This window comes from Capricornis sumatraensis, chromosome 4 (genome assembly GCF_032405125.1).
Source record: "Capricornis sumatraensis isolate serow.1 chromosome 4, serow.2, whole genome shotgun sequence".
NCBI lineage: Eukaryota > Metazoa > Chordata > Mammalia > Artiodactyla > Bovidae > Capricornis > Capricornis sumatraensis.
Window position 1 is genome coordinate 66,306,563 of NC_091072.1, and position 24,075 is coordinate 66,330,637.

The following is a 24,075-nucleotide window of genomic DNA, read 5'->3' on the forward strand; positions in this document are numbered from 1 at the left end:
GGACTGTAGCCTACCAGGCTTCTCTGTCCATGGGATTCTCCAGGCAAAAATACTGGAGTGGGTTACCATTTCCTTCTTCAGGGGATCCAGGATCAAACCCAGGTCTCCCACATTGGAGGCAGATACTTTAACCTCTGAGCCACCAAGGAAGCCCCAAAATCTATTCAGAAATCACCAACAATGTTCCAGTTATTCTCTTGATCCGAACTATGTCATATGGGTAGCTGTGGCTTCAAAAGAGTCTGTATAATATAGGTTTTCAGCTGGTTACAAACTATTCAAAAGAAGAACAAAGTTATTTTGGTAAAAAACAAAGTGGGGGAGGGTGGTGGTAATTGGGTGTTTTGGATCTGCTCCAGAGCCAAAAACATGAGCAAATAATTTTGCTGTAACGTATTAACTTAAGCAATTTATAGAATGTCTTAGGGGAAAAGGTGGAAGGATACATTAATTCTGACTGAAAAATTAACTAGTGTTTTACAAATGGCAGGAAAATTGAATAGTGTTGAGTCTAAGGGATTAACTCAATGTAAACCTAAATTAAGACAGAACAAAAATATTGAGGAGGCAAAGTCTGTGTCTGTAAATTTGAGTTTGATAACCCAAAATTCAAAGACATTTGTTAATCTCTGGGTGTTTTGGGGAGTGGGATGAGGAGAGGGTGGGCTAGAAACTTATATGATGCCAAGGAAGCTCCCTCTGTGGTTCTGGATCTGCTCTGTATGGCTAGGGAGCCAGGGCTAGAAGAAAGAGTCTGCAGAGAGGGTCAATGGCAGACCCTAGCAAGAGCAGTGGAGTACACCCTCTAGGCTGGATACCATAAAAACAAATAAACATCAAGGGCTGATGTGGATCTGGAGAAACTGGAACCTTCGTCCAGCAGTAGTGGAAATGTAACATGGTGCAATTGCTGTGAAAACAATATGGCATTTCCTAAAAACATTCAAAATAAATTGCAGTATGATATAGCAATTCCACTTCTGGTTATACACTCAAAGGAATTGAAAGGAGAGTCTCAAAGAAATATCTCTATATCCATGTTTTTAGCAGCATTATTCACAGTAGAGAAAAGATGTAAACAACCTAAGCTGAATACCAGATAAATAGATAAACAAAATGGAATGTTATTCAGCCTTAGGAGGAAAGGAAATTTAGATGCCTGCTACACGATGAGTGAAATTTGAGTAGGCTACGCTAAAGGAAACGAGTCAGTCACGAGAAGAGAAATATTGATAATTCCGCTTATCCTAGGCACCTGGAGTAGTCAAATTTATAGGGACAGAAAATAGAATGGTGTTTGCCTAGGGATAGGGGGAGAGTGAAACGGAATATTGTTGGTTAATGAGTACAGAGATGTAGTTTTGCAAGGTGAAAAGAGTTCTGAAGGGTTAGTGCATAGCAATACAGATGTACTCAACACTATTGAACTGCACACTTTAAAAATGATTAATATGGTAAAAATTAAAAGGCAATTAAAAGCGGAATGCTTCACATGGTAATAGGCTTCTGTTTATTTCTAGAATTTTGTGTTCCTAGGACTTTTGTAATAGTGTATGGAGGGATTGGGGGCAGGAGGAGAAGGGGATGACAGAGGGTGAGATGGCTGGATGGCATCACCAACTCAATGCACATGAGTTTGGGTGAACTCCAGGAGTTGGTGACGGACAGGGAGGCCTGGCGTGCTGCAATTCATGGGGTTGCAGAGTCGGACATGACTGAGCGACTGAACTGAACTGAACTGAACCATGACTTTTAAATATCACTATTTGCTGACAACACTTTTCTATGTGTTTTTCAAATATTAGCATTATAAAAAATGTCCTAGAATGTTTGGGAGGGTTGGGGAAGTAGTGGCAGAGGTTACGTGATATACTACTTTGCCTGTCATTAAAAAAAATTATTTATTTTTAATTGGAGGATAATTGCTTTATAATGTTGTGTTGGTTTCTGCCATACATCAACATGAATCAGCCAGAGGTCTACACGTGCCTGCTCCCTCTTGAACCTCCCACCCTGCCCCACCCCTCTGGAGTAATATTGAAATATATACATCACCATGTGTCAAATAGCTAATGGGAAATTGTCACATAGCACGGGGAGCTCAGCCTAGTGCTCTTTGCCTATCATTTTTAAAGCCATAGTGAAAACACTGCTTTACACAGTGAGATGCTATCTTGAAATGGAAGTTATTATTCTAGAGATTGATTCAAAACTTGGCTGGTCAGAAGTGACAGCTACCAGAAGGAGAAGTGAATTGTCTTTACAGAGGTCTGTTTATTTTAATGGGAAGAATGAAGGCAAGGAGGAGGATGGTGGAACAGTGTTCCTGGCAGAGGTGAGACAGGATGGCATTTCAGAACATGAACACAGGGCAATACGAAAAGAGTTCTTAAGGTACATGAGAAAGGATTGTTGAAAATGAGACCAGAACGGTGGGCAGAGATGTTGAGTGCTCACTATTTGCCAACTGGCTACATGTGTCATCTCAGTTAATTGTTACAACTTTCCCATGAAAGAAGTGTAATTAAATAATCCCATTTTATAGCTGAACGAAGTAATACCACCCTTAGGGTAGAAAGCAAAGAGGAACTGAAGACCCTCTTGATGAAAGTGAAAGAGGAGCGTGAAAAAGCTGGCTTGAAACTCAACACCAAAACATGAAGCTCATGGCATCCGGTCCCATCACTTCATGGCAAATACATGGGAAAACAATGGAAACAGAGACTTTATTCTGGGGGGGCTCCCAAACACCGCAGATGGTGACTGCAGCCATGAAATTAAAAGACGCTTGCTCCTTGGAAGAAAAGCTGTGACCTACCTAGACAGCATATTAAAAAGCAGACATTACTTTATCAACAAAGGTCTGCCTAGTCAAAACTATGGTTTTTCCAATAGTCATATATGGATATGAGAGTTGGACTACAAAGAAAGCTGAGTGCTAAAGAATAGATGCTTTTGAACTGTGATGTTGGAGAAGACTCTTGAGAGTCCCTTGGACTGCAAGGAGATCCAACCAGTCCATTCTGAAGGAGATCAGTCCTATATTCATTGGAAGGACTGATGCTGAAGCTGAGACTCCAACACTTTGGCTGTCTGATTTGAAGAATGGACTCATTGGAAAAAAAAAAAAAAAACCCTGATGGTTGGAAAGATTGAAGGCAGAAGGAAAAGGGATGACAGTATGAGATGGTTGGATGGCATCACTAACTTGATGAACATGAGTTTGAGCAAGGTCCAGGAGTTGGTGGTGGACAGGGAAGCCTGGTATGCTGCAATCCATGGGGTGGCAAAGAGTCAGACATGACTGAGCAACTGAACTGAATTGATGGGAGCGATGCCATGATCTTCATTTTTAGAATGTTAAGTTCAGCCAGCTTTTTCACTCTCCTCTTTCACTCTCATCAACAGCCTCTTGAGTTCCTCTTTGCCTTCTGCTATCAGACTGGTATCATCTGCATATTTGAGGTTATTGATATTTCTCGCACCAGTGTTGATTCCACCTGTGATTCACCCCACCCAGTATTTCATATGATATACTCTGCATATATGTTAAGTAAGGTGATTATATACAGCCTTGACATACTCCTTTCCCAATTTTGAATCAGTCTGTTGTTCCATGTCCAATAGTAACTGTTGCTTCTTAACCTGCATTACAGGTTTCCTAGGAGATAGTAAGACAGTGTGGTACTCCCACCTCTAAGAATTTTCAACAGTTTATTGTGATCCATACAGTCAAGGACTTTATCATAGTTAATGAAGCAGAAGTAGATGTTTTTCTGGAATTATCTTGCTTTCTCCATGATCCAACAGATTTTGGCAACGTTATCTCTGGTTCTTCTGCTTCTTTGAAACCCAGCTTGTACATCTAGAAGTTATTGGTTCGCGTACTGCTGAAACCTAGCTTGAAGGATTTTAATCATTACCTTGCCATGGCATGCTGCTGCTGCTGCTGCTAAGTCGCTTCAATCGTGTCTGACTCTGTGCGACCCCATAGACGGCAGCCCACCAGGATCCCCTGTACCTGGGATTCTCCAGGCAAGAACACTGCAGCATAGTCTAATTATCCTTTACATGTGCATGGCTGTAGCATGTGTAAAGAAATTTCCAGCACTAGAAAATAGGTAAATGGAATGCTTCCCAGTGTAGAGGGTCCCATTTAGGGAGTTAGAGTTATCACGGAGCTATGAGAACTAGAGGTATAAGCTGAATCTTGGTCCTCTATAAGTTTTCTACTAAACCTCACTGCCTCATTTCCCTGTTTCTCCCTCACATTCATCACCCCTTTATGCCAGTCAGAGGTTGTGGCACTTTGGCCTGTTAGTGATTTCAAAGACTGGTGGTAGATTCTAACTCTGAGATAAAAACTAAAGTCAATAACTATTTCTATTTGCATGGTGATTTCTATTGTTAATTGCTAACTTTAGTCCAAGTACATTCTCTTCCAAAGCAAATGTATGATGTCCATCCTATTTCAGAAATGCCTTCAACTCTGTAACTCAAGCTACGTAAATCATATTTTTTAAATTATACAGGAAATTGTCAAAAGACTTTATTGGAACAGTGATGAAAAAGAACTACTGAGCCAGGTTTAATAAATGATTAATATAGAGAAGAGAAGAAAGAAGTGACATAGGATAATTCATGGATAGCTTTAATTTGGATTTAAATTAAATTATTTTAGAGAGGAAAAAGCATTATTGAAAATTACTGTCAAATGCAAACTATAGAAAATATTTAAATATTTCTATTAAATCATTTCAACCATAATTAGCTGGCTTTAATTAAGCACCTACTGTATACAAGATTATGACTTGAGCACTTTATATCCCCAAGCTTGGCTAGGAAATTGGAGGTTAAATTGTCAGAGAGGGGATACCAGGCATAACAGAAGGCAAAGCAGAGGAGCCAGTCAATGTTAAGTGAGTAGGGGTGAGCCCTCCAGCCCCATGTGCCATGTAACTATTAAAATACTTGCAGCCAAACATAAGCCTTCCTCATCTCTGCTCCAATCAAGCATAGGCAAAGAGGTCCCTCAGAAAATTAGAAATGGAGCAATCTGAGAGATTAGGAGACAATGTTGAAGCAAGGGAAAATGGTATTTCTGGATGAGAAGGAAGAAGAGGAAGGAAAAAGGAAATCAGAAGATTGAACTGTAATGTCAGATGTCACAGAGATCATGTGGAGTGAGGCAGGGAAACAGTGCTCTCATTTACCAGTTAGACGGTTTTCCTTGATTTTAGTGGGAGCATATATTAATAGATTTCCCTGGTGGCTCAGACTGTAAAGACTCTGTGTGCAATGTGGGAAACCCAGGTTTAGTCCCTTGGGTTGGGAAGATCCGCTGGAGAAGGGAGTGGCAACCCACTTCAGTATTCTTGCCTGGAGAATTCCATGGATAGAGGAGCCTGGTGAGTTACAGTCCATGAGGTTGCAAAGAGTCAGACATGACTGAGTGATTAACACTATATTAATAGAAAAATGTGGCTAGAAGCAATAGACAGAGAACAAGCAGAGGATGAGAAAGTGGAATTGGTATGAACCTCTCTCTAACAAGCTTTTGTTGAGAGAGAGAGAAGATGATTTATGAAGATTTCTGCTAATTCTGGTCTTTATCTTTTTTATGCAATAGAGGCAAAGTTTTCTGTTGAAAATAAGGATCATGAAGGTGGGGTATAGAAGTCAGAGAATAGCTGAGAACCAAAGGGAGGATGTGAGCTATAATTTAAAAAGGTAAGTAAGATTTCCATCAGGACGATGAATTACTCCGTTTATTTCTTAAAAATTGAATCTGTGGACTCAATGTCTCTGCTGCTACGTATTTTCATGTACTGTTAGTGCACTCAAACTGGAAGCAGGGAGTTGTTTGTTCCATGTGCCACAGGATTTCAGTTTCATTAAAGCTGTATTATCCTCAGTGTCAATGCAAAATGTCTGTGACGCACAATTCCCAGACCCTGAGAGCACACTGTGATAGACGCACGTGTAACAGAGGGCAGCATCCACTCAAAATCAATGTATATACTGATTATCAAAAATAAATGTATATACTGATCTCTCCCAGAAGGCCAAAAAGACCTTTCAAGACAGACTGATGGGTTACAGACACTCTCTTTTAAATAAGGTGAAGAATCCATTTAAAACTATTTCATTAGACCTGTTTGATCTCAGAACCATTCTACATTAGATGGATTCATTCATTCATAATCAATTACCAGGTCCTACTTGGGTAACTGTGAGCGTGAATTGTCTTTAATCTGCCCTTGGAAATGTACAAAGTGCTCCAAAGACTTAAAGTAAAATTGAATTGCCTTCAATTTGCAGAACAGACTAAAGTATGAGCTGGGAAATGCCATATTAATAGAAGCCTATTTTTTAAAAACTAACCTAAACTGAAATTGCATATTGTGGTTTTACCATTTACGACATAATCTTCAGCTATTTAAATGTAACTTTAATCTACAGATAAATAATTTTCTTCCCAAATGAGTGTATCATGCCATCATCTGTGGGCTACAAACCTCTGTCAATCAGTACCAGACAGTCTGTCCTTCCTGTCTCCCTTGTAAAACTGCCATGGGTGACGTCAAGTCACAATCCCCCTTTGCACACCAGATAATGAGCTGGCACATGTAGAAAAGATCGATGTCAAACAGAAGGGGGAGATAGTTTTGAAGCTATCACTTTTGGTTGCCATCTGATTCCATTTGCAGAAATCAGTCACTTCCTCCTTGACAACTCTGTGTTATCACTGCAGCTCCAGTTTATTGGATAATCAAATGCCCTCTTTCACTCTGGAGAATGGTTTCCATTAGAATCAAACGGAAATGGAGTATTTTTGCAGCAAAGGAGAGAGAATGGGGAACAAGCAAGTAATCTATTGTATGTTTGAAAATGGAGTATCCGTGAGTGTGTTTGTGCACATGTGTGACCACAGACTGGCTACCCATGTGTATGAAAATAACTGGAGAGCTGATGCCACCAGCGTTTATTCCTGAAAATGATGTGCTTGGAGACTGAAGACAACTGCAACTGGGTCACAGCTTACTGTGTTAAATGTTCACAGACATGTGGGTAATAGACGTTAGTCAACTTGAATTCACTGTGCTAACCCAGGGAGCAGGAGGAAAACCCTAATACCTGTCATTTGGGGTGGTGTTTTTACACTTTTGGAAGGAACATCACCTAGTGATCTAAAAGTGGATAATAAAAATAATGAGACCACATGCAAGCATCCCAACAACTGCATTTGGCAAGAGGTGATGAGCAAAGAATAGACTCCAATCAGAACCCAAAGGATCATAATTGTAGAAGTCAAGGGCCAAGAGAGGCTGGAAAGCATTTGCTTTCTCCGAACCCCTGCTTCTGAACACCCCTTGTAGCACAATGTGAGAAGGTCTAATGCATATCTTGGAAAGGCCCCAAGAAAGGAAAATATAACTAGAAAAGAGAAAGAGGCTAATCTATGCAGAAGTGAAAATTAAGACAGGTAGAGGGTCATATCAGAAGGCAAGGAGGCAGGAAGAAAGCAGTGTTGAGTATGTATAGTGTCATTTCAGCAAACAGGATAAATTACTTTGGCCGAAAAAGCAAATTTTGGTTACATTGAAAATTAGCTGCTATCAACCCACACTTCTTGGGGTAAAGGCATATCCTTCCTGTTCTTAAAGGGTCCTGCTTCTGTCCAGGGTAAAACGCTGTATGTCTCCTAGTACCAAGTTGTTTCAGTCACCCCCTAATCACCCCGTTCATAAGGGAGAAATCCTTGCCCTAGTATTATGGGGACAGCCAAACATACAACACCTGACATCAAACAAATGCGCTTGTTAACAGTTTATTAGTCACATATGCTCACAGCCCAGAGGAGGAAAATACTGCAACCACTGCAGGGCTGCATGAGGGTTGCACTCAGACTGAATAGCCAGGGCCTGGGGTCGGCAGGCTTTGTAGTACCAAAGGGTGGACTGACCTCCCACCTGTTTCTATGGGAGGATGTAATTGGCTTGTTTGCATAATCATCCCATAGCCTGGAAGGGAACTGAAACTGACTTCTCAGGCAGAAGCAGAAACTTCAGCTGGTCGTGGTCGTCTTGATTAGAAGGGTTGCTTGGCTAACAGACCTTATCCATGGAAGCAGAACAGGGAGCGAAGCTTGTGGCTAGGCTGTTTGAGGTCCTCCTGGTTTCAGCAGATGTTAAGACAGCATACTATCAAGCCTCAATTTTAGCCGTACACACTAACACACCTGAAGCTGACAGATGTACTGCTCCTCCTTCCTCCATTTAGAGCATCCTTGTTTCTTAACTCCTCCAGGAATATATAACCTGTCTAACTGAGACAAATTAGCTACCTAATCACTCATCCCTCCCCCAGCACTCACAGTTTTCAGGAGGGTGCAAGAAGGAATTAAACTTTTGGTTTCAAGCAATTTGCTTGCTGCTTTCAAAGCTATATGTGAAGCAAAAACAGGCAGAAGTAGGACAAGAAGTCCAATTGTCCAAGTAGGACAATTAAGTCCACAAGGTTCTTAATTAAGTAAAGTAGGTGATAGCAGCAGTAAGCATTTGAAAATAAAATTTTGTGTACATGGATTGCCAAAAAAACACTGCCTGGAGGATGCAGGCACTTATTGCTATATTTTAAATATACGTTGACAAATTCTCACTTGCCTATAAAATATTAAAGAAGATGGAAAGCAAATTGATGCCCAGTGAATTACTCATTGGATAATACATTATCCAAAAAAGGTGGTAAAACGGATTGGACCACTTGCAGGATGTGAGAAATGCTCTACTTTCGGCACATGTGGTGCACTGATTCTTCTATTTGTCTGTAAAATTCCTGGAAATAATCTTGTAAATGTGTATCATATCTATGGTGCCTTTCTGAAGGTATCCAGTTTAACTTTCAAAGATCTCATACACATTTATAAGATTTTTTCCAGAAATTTTACTCTAGTAATTTGGCATCATTTTTACACTAAAAATAAAATACTATCAACTTCAAAACTTTAGCATCTTTACCAATTCCCTCAAGAAGAAATGATTGTGCCATCAGCTGATATTTAAAGCACTCTGTTCTTCCTTTATTATAACACTTACCATACCGTATAGTAATTATGTATTTATATGTCTGCCTCTTTCTCTCTGGAAGGTGAATTTTTTGGAGTAAGAGATGACCTTACTTTTTCTTTATATTAACATCCCCATTGCTGGTGCAATTACCTCACATATAATAGGCTTTTAGTAAATTTTTGTGTAATAAGTGAATAAGTCAGTGAGTTACATCACCCTAAACTCTGAATTTATATATTCAAATGCCTATTTGACATTTTCACTAGAATATCTATTAGATACCTCAAACTTCAAGATATCCCCCCCCCCAAATATATTAATATGCATTTCTTCAAATCTTCTTATTCAGTACTTTCTATTTCAGGAACTGATAGCACCACCAGCAGCCACTAAGGCCAAAAATGTGCAAGTCAACAGTGGGTGGGGAATGTTCCCCAACTCCTTAATCGTGTCCAGCAGCATGTCCTGTCTATGTCCAAAGCGTAACACAAATGCTTTCTACTTATTTACATACCAGTTACCATCACCCTGGTTCAGGCCACCATCACTTTTTTATCTGATCTCATTTTCACTCTTGCCCCAGCCTATTTTCTACATATCATCTGAGTGATCTTTAAAAGATATAAATTGTATGTTGTCACTTTTCTTCTTGACTGTGTCCATGAAATTTCCATTTCTCCTGCAGTAAAGTACACTACACTTTGTCCTAAAGTGCCTTGTATGTTGATCCTCTCCACTTTTCTTTAGCTCCCATGCCTGCATTTCCCTTGGTCTCCTCCAGCTCCCCGGCCTCAGAGATCCTCAGATAGGCCCAGCTCATTCCATCGTGTTCTTTTATTCATGAGTCATTTCCTTTGCATGAATTATTTGTCCTCTAAATACATTCTTGACAAGTTCCTTTTTGTCATTGAGGGGTCAGCTTAAATTCCATCTCTTTATTAATACCCTTCTGATCTCTCAATCTAAAGCACCCCCTAGATCATTCTCTTTTGCATCATTTAGCTTTATTTTCATCCCAGTATTTATGGTCATCAGAAATTTTCCTATTTGTTTACTTATGCTGGTCTTTAATGTTCACAGCTAAATTTCCAGGGCCTCGGATAGTGTCTGGCACTAAAAGACCTTCAGCAATTGATATTTGGGAATAAATATGTTCATGAAGGTGTTAAGATACTGAGTCAATGAATATATAAATCCATTTGTGAATAAATGCGTGAATAAAGGAATTTTATTTCTTGACATTTACATTATTTTGATTATATCAGTACTAATATCAAAGAGTATGTCTTACTAATCATAAGCTATTCATCTCCATAAACTTTATATGGCATATATAAATTTATGACATCTGATAAGAACCAATCTTATAAACTTAGATGTACACAGATTAAGAAGACCCCTTGACATACTTTTTTCCCACTGTCATAATTCATATCAATTAAAAAAAATTCTTTTGCAATTTTTATTCTATTTTTTCTTTACCTTCTTTTTCTCTAATCTTTGTAAGTCTCTAATGCTAGAGAATTCTCCTTTTTTCCAGTTTTATTCAGAAGCAATACTATCAGTTAAGCAGTATTACAGAGGAGTTTGGTTCTTCTCAGATAATCTGAATAGTCCTATATTTATTGAAGAAGTTAAATTTCAAGTTAAAAATTTCAAAATATATGTGTATATATATGTGTGTGTGTGTGTTGCAGTCCTTGATAGATTCACTAACACCAAACATTTAAGAAGAAAAAAAAGGAGCAAGTCAATGCAGATTCTGCCAGAAAATTGCAGGGTATAATCTTTCCAACTCATCTGTGGGGCAAGTATTATTCTAATATCAAAATCATGGATAAGTATTATAGGAAAAGAAAGCTATAGACTAATATTTCTCATAAAGAAGGATACAAATATTTCTAGTAAAATGTTAACAAATTGAATCCAGCAATATATTAAAGGAATAATACACTGTGACAAATTGGAATTTATCTTAAATGTGAGGCTAGTTTAACACCTTAAAACAAACCAATGCAATTCACTATATTAACAGATTGAAAAAAATATATCTTCAACTCACTAGACATAGAAACATCATTTGAAAAAAGCTAATACCCACTACTTATTTAAAAAAAAAAAAACTGTCAGCAAACTAGGAGTATACTCTTTTAAAAAACATTTAATAAAGGGGATCTATAATAAACTTACATCTAACATTATTCTTAATTGTGGAAGACTGAACTTACTTCCTAAGATCAAGAACAAGGCAAGGATATCCACTCACAACCACCTCTGTTCACAATGGTACTAGAGGTTCTAACTAGAGCAATAAGGTAAGAAAAAGAATTAAAAGCACCCTACAGCAAAAAGCTTTAAGACAATATGATATTGATGTGAAGACAGGCAAATAAATCAATGTGAAAAAGTAAAGTCCTGAAATAGACCCACGTTTATATAGTCACTTAACAAAGGAGAGAAGACTATTCAGTAGAAAAAAAATAGAAGGATTATCATTTCAGTAGATGATACTGGAATGATACATATACATATACATATACATATACATAGGGAAAAACAGAAAGGCATTTGATCTATACCTCAAATCATATATAAAATTTAACTCAAAATTGATAATAGACCTAGATATAAAACTAAAAATTATAAAACTTCTAGAAGAAAATATAGGAAAAATTCTTTGTGGCTTTCAGCATCTGTGGTTCTTTTTAGTAAAGTTTAAAATGTGCCTAGTAAGTTCTTCCCTAAGAGAATATATTTATAGATTTTAATAACTCACAGAAATAAGTCACTGGATATATTTCAGCTTAGAATTAATAAGAATTCTGAACAAAGGTTGAATGATTTTTTAAATTTCTTCAATTTTTTGTTAGCATCATAGGGCTAAAATCAGCTGTACATTGGTTTAATAAAATAAAGAAAGATAAACAACCGATTTATTGAGCAAAATTAGTCTACTGTTTCTCAAGAGTTCTACCTAGATTGTTGTTTTCATCCACTAAAATCCCTTGGCTCCTTCTCAGCCTATATCCATGACAAGTTCCCTTTGGCTTATAGCTTCTGTCAATGATGACCAGAACAGATAGGAAATGTACCATCTAATAGTGTTCCACAAGAAAGCCCAGAGACACTTGGTTTTCCAAAGTTCTAAGGAACCTACTCTTGAAAGGGGCACCACCATCACTGAGAAGCCTGCATCTGATGGTAAAAGATGCTATTACAGATTGATAACAATGGGACATGATAAGATCTCAAAAGAATAGAGACCAATTGGTGGTATTTAACTGAGAAGGCAGGTGGCTGCAATTATAGAAATAAACAACAAGATCTGAATAGCAGCCAAAAACTAGGGGTGGAGCTGACCTAAGGAGAGCTATGGAGATCTACCGGCAATATGGAAGACTATCAAGTTTGAATTGGGCTCAGAATAGAAATGGGGTTTGCAGCAAGTGCAAGCATTCCTGTCTCCTGGGTCATCCATACTGGCAAAATCTATGGTATTAGAGATAGCTGGGATGAAAGAGATGCCTTGTAGAGCTTATGGCAAGCATCAGAAGGAGTTTCACAAAGGATTCTGAAACAAGGTCAATTCATCTGTGGCATAAAATTATATATCATTTGAAAAACAGCTCCGGGCATGCTGTTGTGTTCCAACAGAGCAGGAACACCTGGCCATGAGACATCAAAGGACCATGCATCCACACCGCCCATTATGAGATGGGCTCTGTCAGAACCAAATTACAAGACCATGTGGTCCTGACGGCAATCCATTGTCAGATGAAAGTGGTGTATACATCTGAGATCGAGGACTGACTATAACAGAGAGCACACGTGAACCACAGGAGCAGGCATCCCAGAAACACGTCATCCTCCACTGCTATCTATACAGCTCTCTGTCTCTCTCTGCTGGAACTAATTCCACCTGGGAAAGGAGACCTTTATTATCAGTTGATTGAGAAAGTTAAACTTGATTCATAGATAACTTGGCTCAATATGTTGATCAAAACAAAAGAATATACTGTAGGTATGGTACAACCCTACTCCTTGATGGCCCTGAGAGACAGAAGTGAGGAGAAATCCTGCCATTGGGAAGAGCTCTGGGCAAAGTGTCTAACTATTCACTTTGTGTAAGTCATTTAGAATTATGGGCATGTGGTAAATAGCCTAGAAGCTCCATCAGGGAGCTGAAATTATAAGAAATATTGTCGTAACTAGAACAAGGAGGACTTAAGAAAAGGCATACAGATGGACACATAGAAGTTGTCACAAAACATGAGTTATTTTTTTCTGATTTGTTAATGCCTACTGTAAACTGTCCATCATGGACAAGGCATTAATCAACTAAACAATTTGGCCACTTGAGATCCATCAGTCCTTGGATCAACTACTCTAGTGTTGGCACAATGGCAACGTGGTGATAAGGATGGAGGGCATCAAAGATCAAAAGTATGTGTGTGTGCAAGTCATGTCTGGCTTTTTGTGGCCCTATGGACGGTAGCCCACCTGGCTCCTCTGTTCATGGGATTCTCCAGGCAAGAATACTGGAGTGAGTCTCCTTGTCCTCCTCCAGGGATCTTCCTGACCCAGGGATCAAACCTGCATCTCCTGCATTGCAGGCAGATTCTTTATCCCTGAGCCACCAAAAGTATAGGTCTCACCAAATCTGATCTAGGGACTGATACTGCAGAACATCTACTTTTCCAGCAACTGAGCTTCTGATATGGCACAAGGCCTCAGTGAGACCAAGCGGCATATCGGTGGCAAGTTGATTCATTAGGTGGACCGTTTCTACCATGGAAGAGGCAGCAACTCATCTAAGTTGTTGACATATATTTTCAGAATGAGTTTGACTCTGCAGCTCATGGGGCCTTGGCTCACATCGCTGTCTGAAGGTTTTCAAACTTTGTTGCTTCAGCAAGGAATCCCACAAAGTATCACTTCAGTCCAAGGGATTCCTTTTGCAGAAGAGGAGCTCTAGCAGTGATGGATGATCATGGAATCCACTGGTCTGACCACATGCTGCACCACTGAGGCACCAGCTTGGAGGTGAGAACCATAAAGAATAGGGTCTCATCTTCCAGTTACAGAATTTACTCTAAGTCAACAATGTATGTTGGGATGCTGTGAGTCTAAACAAGTAGAGTATAAGAATCCAAGAACCAAGGGATAGAAATGGGATATTTATCATCATATTCAGTGATCCACCTGGGAAACATATAATTTCCACTCCTGCAACTCCAGGCACTATGGATCCAGAGGTTCCGAATCCCAGACCAGAACACTTTCACTTCTGTGAAGTTTTAAGCCACCACTACCCTCTAATCACTTCAAGCTCTTCAAGTTAGAAATGAGCAGACCAGGAGATACCATCTTGTTGGAGATATTTGACCCTGATTATCACAGGGAGGTAGGGCTGCTGTTACACCTGGAGGCAGAGAGACTGCATGTGACAGTTATCCATGGTGGCATTTCTTGGTACTGCCCTAATCAATCTCAAAAGTAAATGAAAAGTAACAGCCATAGCCTGAACTAGGGACGCAGATCTCACATGGACGTCAGTGTCGCCCAAACTAGCAGAGATGCTAGAAAGTGATACATTACATTTGTGTACTATTTAAAATTGGGCTTGATTCAAGACTCATTTATGTTTTCATATTTCATTCCAGTTTTCAAAATGTATTGTTATTTCTTCTTCGTGGAAAAGTGCTTAGCAGTGTGTGCCACTCCTGCTTCATGTTTGTGCCATAGAAGTTTGCTTCTGGATTGCCCTATATACGCATTTTTAGGCTACATTTTTAAAGAAAAGATTAAATTCTGCTATATTATTTAATTGTCCTTAGTTCTCATAGATCTTGTTTCATCCTACCAGAATCCTTCCTCTTGTTTTTTTGTGTTTTTTTTTTTTAACCAAATGCAAGTAGTTTATTTTGGAGGTGAGTCCAGGAAACTGGTGATAGATTGAGGACATGGGATGCAGGAGAGGGGGCAGTTTATAAGGGGTTTGTTGGCAGACAAGTTATCACCGTGGACCTAGAGCTTCCTCTTTTTTTAATATAAATTTATTTATTTTGATTGGATGTTAATTACTTTACAATATTGTATTGGTTTTGCCATACATCAACATGAATCCACCTCTTGTTTTTAATGAAATACTTCAAGTGAGATTCCTTTTAAAATTAGTAAACTGAATTGGTAGAACTTCTGAGGTCTTATATGCCTGAGAATGATTGAATGTTACACTCACATTTGTATTGAGTTAGACAAATATAAAATTTTATATTAGAGTTTCTTTTCTTTGAAAATATTATTTCATTGTATCTTTCATATTAACGCTTCTGAGAAGTCTGATACCAATTCAAATATTGTACCTACGAAAGTCATCTATTTCTCTCTATATAACCTTTTAGAACTTCTCCTTCCCTGTCTTTTATTGATATTCTTAAGCTTCAGTTTAATGTTTTGAAGGGTTTTTGGGGGTGTAGTTTTACTTCGTTCTATTCATTACTTTTTGTTTGGCATTCCATGTGCTCTTTTAAAATGACACTTTCTTTTCTTTTTTTTTAATCTGAACAATTAAGGTAATTTATGTATCTACTGAGAATTCCTCTAGCCTCCATATGTCGTAACTTAATTTTCCATCTTTCTATCCCTTACTGATCCTTTGCTAAGATATCTGAAAAGAGTTTCTAAATCTGATCTTTAAATTTACTAATTCATTCCTTAATTTTTCTCTGCTGTTCATCCCATTCATTATGTTTGTCTATTCAAATTACTATATATTTCATGCCCAATATTTTGAATTAATTCTTTTTTATAACCACTTATTCCTGTTACACCAGTATCTTTTTATCTTTAGAAGATAATTTCTTCCTTTTAAGTCCTTCCTCCATCTGGTCAAGAAATTCTGCTCCTTTTTATGCAAGATGTTGAATATCTGTCTTCTGTAGCTGTTGTCTTCCTCAGATAAATTTCTGTACTTCTCTTGGGTAAGCTTTCCCCTGGACATATCAACCACTGGGCTGTTAATGAGTGTAGGGAGAAGTAAGCTAAATCACCCCAGGCCCTCCTTAGCAGACAACCATAAATTTAGTACTTGGGAATAGAAATGTCTCAAGGTAGAGAGTCCTGTTCCACACTGTTCCACCTCAGGCAAATTTATCTTACAAAGAAATTCTGTACCTCCACCATTATTATCTTACTGGGATATAATTTTCTCACTGTCAGTTTCATAAAAAGAGGTGGAGATAAGAAGTAATAAATGGCAGTGGCCAGCCAATCTACTTCTATTTCTTATTATCTACACCCCATCTCAGCTAGATTATATTATAATATGATCCTACCCCCAGCCCCCAGCTAAAATGGCACTGCTGTTTCTCTATCTTGCGTTAATTACTGGCTGGGGAGTGGTTTTTTTCAAAGCAATACCAGTGGATCAGGGAAACATCACAGCTAGGAGTTTGTCTTTGAACCTCTCTCCCTCTCATTTATATGAACCTGGCTCTCTCCTACTTTGGAGGACTGTTTCCCTCTTACAGTAGAATATAACCAATTTCTGTTTCCCAAGAGTTTTTGTAGTAAATGAATATTCCTACCAAAAGTGAAAAGTATTAAACATTTAATGTGTATAATGCAATTATTCTGCTTAAATCCATCAACCTCCTCCCCACTTCTCTATATCTCTAGGATTAAGCTAGGGAATGAGGCGTAGCAGCTCATGTTAATTTGTCACCTGTCCATCATCATTTGATCAGTGTCATTTAGACATATTTCTTAAAAAATCTGATTTCTGAAAACTTCTTTCAATCTCTCAAAATACAAAAAAGCACCCATTACTGTATGTGATTTTTCATTTTCTATCTGAAAAAACAATATAATATTGATCTATATACCTTATTTATTAGAAATAGGGACCAAGAAAACAACTTGAGACTAATTAAGCATAAAATACCTCCACCTTTAAATCTGGTTCTATTTCAGTTTTCAGTTCTTTGTTTATGATTCATATAATAGTTTGCTTTAGACAAATTAATTAGTTGTGTGTGCCAAGCTAGCTAAATGCATGCTAAATATTTTCCCAAGAGAACTAAGTTGAAACTGGGTGCTATTAAAACCTTCAAATGAACAAAATCTGTTTTAACAAGTCACACATTATTAATTGGAACTGGATAGTGAGGCATATTTTTGGATGCTTGCCGAGAATAATTATGGAGCTTCTTTTATTTTTTACTGGAAGATGACAAGTTAATCAAGAAAAGCTAATCCAGCTCATTATGGCCAAAGCTTGAAAACACAAACTACTCACCTTACCAGTTTGGATTAGGGTTGGTAATGTAAGTGAGCTTCAGGAATCATGCTTATGCTATACTTGATACCTTAGAGAGATTTCTGCCCAATTTATTCATTATAAGTAGGTAAAACATTGGCTATCCAAAAAAAATAATATTATTGACCCAAAGTCACACAACTGGTTGGTGGCAAGGCCAGAATTAGGAAATAAATGTTTATTTTGCCATGGCCAAAAGTAGCTAAAAAACAATGCTTATTCAGTAAGTTGTATTGTATCTTTCTACATTAAATCTGAATAATACTTTAAAAAACTTACTATAAATGTGTATCATGTTTTAATAAAAGTATTTTTTTCCAATAATGGACTCATTGCCAGGAATGATTCATTTTCTGCCATAATATACTTTTTTCCGATTTGTGGTTGCTTAATCTTCTTCTTTTGGTGCTTTAAGGCATTATCTTGCCTCCATTATGCATGGTCTTTCAGTGTATTACTGCCTACCCTCTAACTCAAGCAAGTTTAATCAGATTCTCTTTCAAGACTTTAAATCTTGAAAAACTTGATGCTGGTACAGAAAAAAAATCAGGAAAAACATGTTCATTTGAAGTTGCATACATGTCTCTAAGTCACTTCAGTCATGTCCTACTCTTTGTGACCCTATTGACTGTAGCCCACCAGCCTCCTCTGTCCATGGGATTCTCCAGGCAAGAATACTAGAGTGAATTGCCATTTCCTACTCTAGGGGATCTTCCCAACCCAGGGATTGAACCCATGTCTCTGATATCTCCTATACTGGTAAGCAGGTGGTTTTTTGGTTTTTTTTTTTTCTTTTTAGCACTGGTGCCACCTCTAAACTCACAGCTCTTCCAAGCTTTATCTTTCTAGGAGCTTGATTCATTAGCCTTCTCATCACTCTTCTGACTACCTTCCCATTGCTCTCTCATCACCCAGCTAATTGATCTCCATTTTCTTCTGTATGAGTTAGCTAGAACTTGTTTCTGTTGCTTGCAGTCATTGGGGTCTAACCGATCACTTATTATCTCTGGGTTTGAATCAAGATGCAACCTGAACCGCATTGTTGTGTGTGGCCAGGAATGACATTATTCCCAATAAGAATTGATCTGACACTCATTTGTCTGCTGTTTCATTTGCTTGATCTTATGTTTTAAAAAGCAAGAGTTGGCATAAAACTTTCACTTGTTAGCAAAAATTATTTATGGTTACTATATGCCGGGAGCCAGCGTGAGGAACTCCGCCCGTGGCAAAGGTCACGAGGAAGGAGGCTTCGGCATACGCAAAGGCGGGATCGAGCCTCAGGAAACCCCCTGTTCCCGAGCATCTACCCCCAAAACCAGAGTCTGCCCACTTCACTGTTTTATGCTCTCACCTACAACTCTGATTTTACAGGGGGCTCTCCCCCATCACCTCTCTCAGAGAAGGAGTTAACCTACAGCTCCAGTTAAAAATTCCTGGGCGTGACAAGAGTGTTTCAACTTACGAACTCCTCTGAAGTTTATCTAGCCTGCCTGTAAAGGTTCGTCTGGCCACATGTGATTGTTTACAGCCTCCCACCCGTGAGAGGCATGAGATGTTTTAGACTTACTAAAGGCAGATTATTTTAGGAAGTTAGAAATTATTAGTATAGTGGGTTGATTAGGAATTATATTGGTGAAGTGTTTTTCATTTATTGGGCCAATGTTTGCTGCTAAATCCCTTGCCCTTATACATGTTAATGAATATATAACTAGCATATAGAATAAATAAGTATTAACCTTTAGATTAATCATGTTAACCTCAGGCTAAGTAAATTCCTTTCTTAGTTGTAACCCACTACACCCTCACCCTATAGGACTGCAACTTTATCTGGTACCTTCAGAGGGTGGTGCCTGGTTTAAGAAAAATCACCCCTGGAAAATAAGTTTCTGGTTGACTGACCGTTATCAGAAAAGAAAGGATCATAAAATGTCAGCAGGCCTCATGGCCTGAAGATGATGTAAAACCCCTAAGACCTTTATGTATACTTTTATATGAAGCACCTGATTTTGATAAAGGTCAGGACTGCTGACCCCCTTGTGACTTTAAAATTTCTATTTGTCTCTATGTGTAACAAAAGGTATATAAGCAAACCTGAAATCAAAACGGATCAGTTTCTGGAAAGACTGATTCTGCTGTGTTGTTCTTTCTTGTTCTCCATTTTTCTTGCTGAATTCCCACCTGGAGCTTGGGTGCTCACCAAGCCTGCTAATTTTGCCCTGGCATTTAAGTTCCACGTGAGAGGGAGCCCAAGGTGGGGCACCCTCCAATATTCAAGTGGGCGCCGGTGGCCTACGTAGGTGATGCAAGCTTCTTTTCTCGCTTATTTGTATCCCATGTAAACCAAGTTATTCAGTCTCTTTTTCTCCACTAATTTTCCTACTACGCTATTTCTTTCTAATCTCCCTCTATATCTTTAATTAAGCAATTAATTCCTAGGACGCTGACTCCATCCCCGCTTCGAATTGCCCTGGATCCACCAGGGCTGGACCCCGGCAACTATACATACCTAATCCTAATACTCACTTAGCAGAGTATCAAAAAAGAAGCAACTGCCCTTACACCTGAGGCTCAAGAAGAACTCAGGTGTATTAAGAGAACTCTAAAGAAGAGGCAGAATAAAAGTCTTAGATGCTAAGACATTTCAATACAATCCGCTTTTACTGTTGAATTTTAAAATTTTGGTTTCCATGATGATATATATTTTAAAGAAATGTCAAGCCGAGTACATGTGCTACAAGAGACTCTTCTTAGTCATTCAGTTGGACTGAGAGTGAGACCTAATTATTTGAAGCAACATGATTACTGAGCATGAAAAGATGGTAAACAGAATTGTAAGTGCATGGGGCTGGATTAAAATGAGAGATAAAGTTTGTACTAATCTAATAGAAAACACATTTGAATAAAAGAAACAAAAATTAAGATCTACATTGGCATGGATGAAATATTAAATGAGTCTTCCAAAATGGTTGCAAATTTTTATCCACTCTCTACATGGGAAGATCTTAAAAGATAAAAGTACACACCAGCAATTTATAAGTATGCCTGGACTGGAGGGCCCTGATGATTCTATTAATACAGGCTTTGAAGTAGCTTAATATAAAGCACATTCATTGTCTATAAACATAGCTTATGGTTGGCAAATATTCTAATAAAATTGATTTTGTTCATACCAAGGGAAATGGCTTTGTGGTAGATTAAATGGCCTTTGAAAATACAGTAAAGCATTTTACTCTGTCTGCTTTCAAAAATTACAAAATGTCATCCAAAATAAGTCTGTGACTTTGTGTAGCCAAATCTTTATCAAGTGTGTCAGCAGAACTATGATATGTTTGTATGTCAAGTCAAGTTGCCCAGGCAGCAAAATTAATGCCATCATAACATCAATTTCCAAGATTTTAAAACATCTACTTTTACTTTTAGGACAAAAAATGAAATGAAAGTAGCAACTATCATAGAATGGTTAAAATAATAACGATGACGTTTCCCAGGAGAAAAACACAGCAGTGTTTGGCAACATTTTGTACTATGATAATAAACACCTAACAAATTAAAAAAAGAAATTGTGATACCCAAGATTACCTACTGCTGCTGCTGCTGCTAAATTGCTTCAGTCGTGTCTGACTCTGTGCGATCCCATAGACGGCAGCCCACCAGGCTCCCCCGTCCTTGGGATTTTCCAGGCAAGAACACTGGAGTGAGTTGCCATTGCCTTCTCTGAAGATTACCTAGGATGTGAGGAAATAGACATTCTCATAAATTACTATTGGAAAGCAAATATGTAAATCATTTTGGAAGAATCTCAGCATATTCAATGCAACCTCATACAAAGCACCCCTGTGTGAGGAATATACGGCATCACCTGGGGAGAGTAAGGAGTGTCAGCTTTGTAGGGTTGTTGTGAGATTCAAAGGAGATTATTTGTATAAAGTGCTTGGTGTAGTGTTTGGCACACAGTAAACTCTCAGTAAATGATAGCTATCATTGTTTATCAAACTCTACAGAAAATCAGTGTTTGAAGAAATTTATTATGTTATTTATTATAGCATTGCTTTTAAAAGTAAATGTTTTCAAGTAATCTGCATATCTTTCAATAATGGGTAATTTGAGCAAAATCTAGTATAGACTTGGCATTCTGTAGGTTTTATTTTCTTTTTCTCCAGTGTTTTGTTGAGATAAAATACACAAAACACCAAATTTACTACTTAACCATTTGAAAGTGTACAGTTCAGTGGAATTAAGAACATGCATATCATTTTGCAGCAAGTACACCATTCATGCCAAGGACTCTTCATCTTGCAAAACTGAAACTCTATAAACTTAAAAAATGGTGAGATGGATCTATAGGTAATAAGGTAGAAATATGTCCATGGTATATTATCAGAATTTTCCAATAAGAGAGAGAGAGAGAATGTGTATTGAAGGGGATCCTGTCAGCACCAATTTTCTGGAAATAGCCTTTCCTCCCATTTAGTGGTTAGGAGAGAAGCTTCCCTGTTAGTACAATGTAACACAGTAAAATAATCATCATTGCTATCTCATTATCATGCTGATTAAATGAATTAATACTTGTATAGCGTTTAGATCGCTACTGGGCTGTTAGTAAACGTCACAGAAATGTTTCTGTTCTTGATACAATGCAAGTTTGGGAAAGATCTTCTCAATATGCATTTTCTAAGATAGATGGGGTAATAGCCACTGAGAAAATGTTACTAAGAGCAACAATGACAAAAAAAGTGACATGAAAGGAATAGCTACTATTTCTTGAATATCCCGTATCAGGCACTGAGGCAGTACTGAACCAGTGTCATCTTCATAAGACTATGGAATAGATACAAGTACTCTTGCTTCACAGGTGAGGAAATGAAAGGTTAGAGAGTTTAGTTTTCCCAATAGCTGTTAGAAAAAGGTTATAGAGTCACAGATGTCCTATTTCTAGAGGGGCTTTCTTGATTATCACTAAACATCATAACCCCATAATATACTGCACATAAATGTAAACACATGCGTGTTTACTGCACATATGTGCATACCTATGTATGTAGTGTGACAAAGAATTATATCCAGGTATGTGTGAAAATTCAGAATGCTAAGCCATTGATATTTTCTTGAATGCCATCTGAGGATGCGAAGGTACACACCCTACTTCTCACTGTAGTACACTCATTATGTGTCATCTCTCCTGGACAGGTACAGTGTTTTTTCATCTGGCTTAGCAACTGTGTGTGTGTGTAGGTGTGTGTCTGTGTGTGCTCACGCACACGTGGTCGGTTGCTCCGTCTCTGTTGCTCAGTCATGTCTGACTGTCTACAACCCCAGGAACTGTAGTTTGCCTTGCTCCTCTTCCCCATGGAATTTCCCAGGCAAGAGAATACTGGAGCAGGTTGCCATTTCCTGCTCCAGGGGATCTTCCCAACCCAGGGTTGGTCGATGGTATACTATTCAGGCCACTGGATTGCATTCTGGTGGATGCCTGTTAACCATGATCTCTGCCTGTGTCTGTGCCTCTCTTTTCTACTCCTGCACGTCTGAGTATTCCTGGACTCTTCTCGGTATCTGATGCCTTCCACTAGACTGATGGGCCCACACTCTTTGCCAGGGTGATACTAGGACCTTTGAAAGCACAAAGATGGAAGAGACCATGGCCTCCTGCATCTCCTGCATTAACAGGTGGATTATTTACCACTGTGCCCCCTGGGAAGCCCTGGCTTAGCAAGTAGTGTGTCCATAACAAATTTCACTAAATTTGACAATAGTGAAATAGAATTTAGAAATGTTTTAGATAGGAAATCCTATAGTATCCATTCTGCTTACATTTTTGGACACCTTTGCCTTCGGGAGTTAACTGTCAAACTGAACCTTTTATGTATGCAGCTTCCTCAGAATCACTTTCCTTGTATGATTTCTCACATATAAGGTGACCTGCCTGCCCTCTCTAGTTAGAATGACTGGGTCCTGTCTAGACAGTTCTTAAGATATTTTGACATACTCAACTCATGCATTTGTTTTTCCCAAACTAAGCTGTTAGGATTAACTCTTTATCCCTAAATGTTGTGGTTGTTGTTTGGTCATTAAGTTGTGTCCAACTCTGCAACGCTATGGACTGCAATATGCCAGACTTCCCTGTCCTTCACTGTCTCCCAGAGTTTGCTCAAATTCTTTACCACTGAATATCAATTTTTAATTTATCCACCAATTAAAAATACCACTAGCATACCTATTGCTGATTCATGTCGATGTTTAGAGGAAACCAACAAAATTCTGTAAAACAATTATCCTTCAAATAAAAAATAAATAAATTTAAAAAATTACCACTAACCGAAATAGAATTCTTCAAAATAACATTATTCAGTCATTCTTCCAATCACATCCCAAGGAAGTCCACCATACCCTTTACATTGCCAGCTGCATTTCCCAAGCTCCCTCCAGTGTAAGGACAAACCTTTAGAGACAAGGTCTCTGCTTCTTCTCTCCTTCTCTAGCATGAGTTTTGCAATCTGCTTATAAAACTTAATTGAAAGAAATGCCGCATAGTACCTTGTAATTTTTCTGCTATTTTATTTCCTCCCAATATACAGTACAAAAAAATGTAAAGAATAAAAAAATCATGTACACAGGTGTGTGCTGCTGCTAAGCTGCTTCAGTTGTGTCCGACTCCATGCAACCCCACAGATGGCAGCCCACCAG